This window comes from Haemaphysalis longicornis, unplaced genomic scaffold, assembly GCF_048455015.1.
Source record: "Haemaphysalis longicornis isolate Haplotype H1 unplaced genomic scaffold, Haemaphysalis longicornis Haplotype H1 scaffold_10, whole genome shotgun sequence".
Classification (NCBI taxonomy): Eukaryota; Metazoa; Arthropoda; class Arachnida; order Ixodida; family Ixodidae; genus Haemaphysalis; species Haemaphysalis longicornis.
The window spans coordinates 99,076,342-99,080,146 of NW_027526204.1; the positions used below are offsets into that span (position 1 = coordinate 99,076,342).

Below are 3,805 nucleotides of genomic sequence, written 5' to 3' on the forward strand. Positions count from 1 at the left end.
GAAGTGGCAAAGAGGCTGGGAGAGGCAGTTGCACGAGGCGACGACTGAGCGCTCCAAAATCTACGGTTGTTTCGTACAGGACGGCACAGTTATTCCGGTTCGCCTTTTCCCGCCTCCTAGTCGATGCAGGAAGAGATATTTTGATATGGTGCAACGCTAGCAATGCCCTCCAGGTTACGTTACTGACGCAACGAGCTACATCCTACTCGTTTTCGCCGCAAGCTGACTTCGACCAGACCACGTTGGAGGAAGCGTTGACCGGACAAGCCTTCGGTGAGGAGTAACACAGAGTGGCTGCTAAACAACAGTGAGTTCACGCAGTGTTGTACAAGTTTTCGCTGGATTTCGACAATCAAGGCGAGACAGTGCTGCAGCTGGTATTTTCGCCATTCTTTTATACCGGCACAACCCGCGTTGATGAGTTGACACGCTCTACCTGTCGCGTTTGCTACCAGACGTGCCGCGCATGTGGTTTTGGAGCGGCACTCCAGATGGCGTCACAGTCAAGGTGTGAAGCGAACTGGTTAACGGACGATATTTCGTGCGAAACGCATTTAAAAGTCATCAAGGTTTCCTACACATGGACAATTCACAGCTTCAGCATGCGCTGTGAAGAGACGGGCAAGAAAATCAGAAGCTCGACGTTTTCAACGGCTGGTCCCGGCAACAACAAATGGCGGCTAGAACTGTACCCGAATGGCTCGAGCAAGGAAACCAAGGACTACGTGTCCCTATACCTGCAACTTGCATGCAGCGACAACGAAGACGTGTCTGCCCAATTCAAATTCGCCGTCCTTGGTAAAGCAGGGCAGAAAACCAATATTTCTGAAACGACTCACCTATTTGTTCCAGACAGTGCTTGGGGCTGGAAAAATTTCATCGCAAGAGATAGTCTGCTGAAGGGCAATGATTCACTTATGTCGCAGGATAAACTCACCATACTCTGCGAGGTGCTTGCTTTCGTGGACTCTGTGAACATTTCGCCACCAAGCACAGTGACCGCCGTAAATGTTCCCGAGTGCCGCCTGTCGCAAGACCTGGACCATCTGCTTGCATCACGTCGGTTCTCTGACGTCGTCTTGACTGTTGGAGGGAAAGACATTCATGCACACAAAAATATATTGTCGGCCCGCTGCCCCGTTTTCGCTGCCATGTTCGAGCATAAAATGAAGGAGAACAACCAAGGTCGAGTGGAGATAACGGACTGCGACTTCGAGGTCTTCCGCGAGGTGGTAGAGTTCATCTACACGGGACGCGCGTCCGAACTGAACAAGATGGCCGAGCAAGTTCTCGTCGCAGCCGACAAGTACGACTTGGGGAGGTTGAAGGCGATGTGCGAGGACATCTTGTGCTCGAAACTATCTGTGGAAACGGCTGTCGATATGTTGGAACTCGCCTACACGCACAACGCCCACCAACTTAAAGCGAACGCACTTCTGTTCATCAAAGCTAATGGTGCACGTGTAGTGGAGACAGACGGCTGGAAGAAAATGGCAACCGAAAATCCGCACCTGGCTGTAGAAGCCTTCTGTGGGGTCGTTGCCGAAAACTCTGCTCCCAAGGCTGAGAGCGAACGCAACTGAGCGTTGTGCACAGACAAAGCTGGGCTAATAATTATTCGTTCACTTTGGACAACAAGAGTCGTTGCCATGTCGGCGTTTGTTGGAACATGTTCGGTGGTAATAAACGGTCGCAAAAACAAAAAAAAAACATTACTTGTTGGTTTGAATCCTTAATTGGTGGTAAAAGTTACGGGTTAACGAATTTGCGGGTAGGATGCGAGCAGTACGCGCGTTTTGCGGTTTGAGTGATGGTAGTTAGTAAAGCAGCATCATCCTCGCAAAACAACTAGCAGAACTGCCACCCAGCTACTCACAAGAAAGCGCTATTTCGTTTCACCCGGAACCTTACTGCTACGTTCCTCGGAAGGTGGAGTTCCAGTTGATCAGACGACACCCTGATCCATTACGCAGAACTTTTCCTTATCTGTGCGCGTGTTTGATGTCCAACTTTTCATGGCCAGTAGTACTGGCTTTGGCCACCAGGGGCCGCATTGACTTCAGTTTTTAAAATTCGAGGCTTCAGCGTGAACGTTTTTTCTATCAAGCATAAGTGTAGAAAGATAAAAAGCCCATTAAGTTTCATATGCAAGAGCCGACTTCTTCGTGGCAACGCGATAGTCGAGCCCCGCTCAGCCGACTGCGAATGATAAGGCAGCTGTAGCGCAGCACTGCCAAACAGTAGCCGTTACACGGCGTGTTGATAGCGAAGCGAGATGAATTGTTGGCCGGACGAAGACGGTTGCTTTGGCGGTCGAAATTTTTCCATGTTTTTTAAGTGCGAATGCACTTTATAAGCGACCCCAAACCATCCATCGCCGGCGGCGGCGTCGGCGGCGGCGGCGTCCGCAGTGCTCCTCTATATTTAAAAAAGAAACAGCATCCGGCGCCAGGTTTCGATCCGAGGACTTTGCGGCCGCAGCGCGACGCTCTACCGCTGATATCAGTGTGAGTAACGCGCCTTATATCTTTAACGCATTCAAACTACGTCGTCAGCGGCGTGCGTTGGCGACTCAGCGGCGTTATAGCGGCTTGATAACTGCGTGGTGTACACGTGATACTACAAACCCGATGGAAGAGATGGAAGAGAAGGCGGCGAGGCGGTGGGCTGCGGGGGCCGAGCGCAAGCGCCGCAAGCGGGCCGACAACCGTGTATTCGCACTTTCACATTCTCCCCCTCGGGGAAATGCGGGGGAATTTTTTGCTGTCCAACTTGCTACATATCGCGGGCACAGTCCCGGGGCGCCGGTTAGACTACGGAAAGCACTTTGTAAGGCCCACTACGCGCTACCTGAGTTGTCTTGTGTATATGCTGTATATATTCCTGTACATAAAGTGTACATAATTTGGTCATCACAGTTTGCCACGTCCCTCACGGCGACACGAGGCACGGCGGCGCGTTCCTGGAGGAGGAGAAGTCCTGAAATTTATGATAAAGTATACACTATGCCGGATATACGATGAATATGCGTCTTGTCCCACTCGTCACAAGGCCACTCGTCCTAGGCCAAGTCGTCATAGGTAGACTGGTCGGGAATATAAGCTTCTCATCCGGCATTTCGCACGGGGAATAAATGGTTTTCCGGAATTGTCAGTATACGTAAAACTCTCATTAAGAGCTTGTTTTCGACAGTTAAAACATTGTTTGCGATGACTTTCGCATTTATAAAAAAAGTATAGCGAGTGTGCATAGCTTTTAACGTACGAAGTTAGGCTGAATATACCGTCCCACTTTATTAGTTATATTGAAATGATAATTGGGTTCAAGTTTTTATTATGACACAGAAAAGCTAAGAAATAATGGTACACATGACGCAGTAAACAAGTTGAGCGTGAAATTAACAGTGCTGCTTATTGCTCTCGGTTAATACGTCAATTCAGAAGCGGATGTTCCGTGCAATATTGCGAAACGTGCTGACTGGGGCTCCGTTGAGGGCCACAAGGGTTTATGGTTCTTGTTGACGTTGTTTGACCGTACCCTATTCTTTCTGGCACTTTCCAGTCAGGGCTTTGTTTACAATGTCACGGAACAACGAAATCCAAGCACCAAAAAATTAATGAAGGGCACACTAAGTCCTAAGATATGCAGGTCGCACAGGTGTGTGCAAGCTTCAGGACCATCAAAAGGGTTAAAGTCCACGATTGCAGCCGATCTGCTTCTTCTTGGCTGCCGCAACGACCTTTGCTTTCTCGTTCTTATAAGTGTGAGCTTCCTTCAGTTTTGTTTGGAAGTGTTGCTACGATTA

The 3,805-nt window shown here is 49.4% G+C and overlaps 1 pseudogene; it reads left to right on the forward strand.

Moving 5' to 3' along the window:
• Positions 1 to 1,151: 1,151 nt before the first annotated feature.
• LOC144159968 (speckle-type POZ protein pseudogene) lies at positions 1,152 to 1,583 on the forward strand (annotated as a pseudogene).
• Positions 1,584 to 3,805: the final 2,222 nt, after the last annotated feature.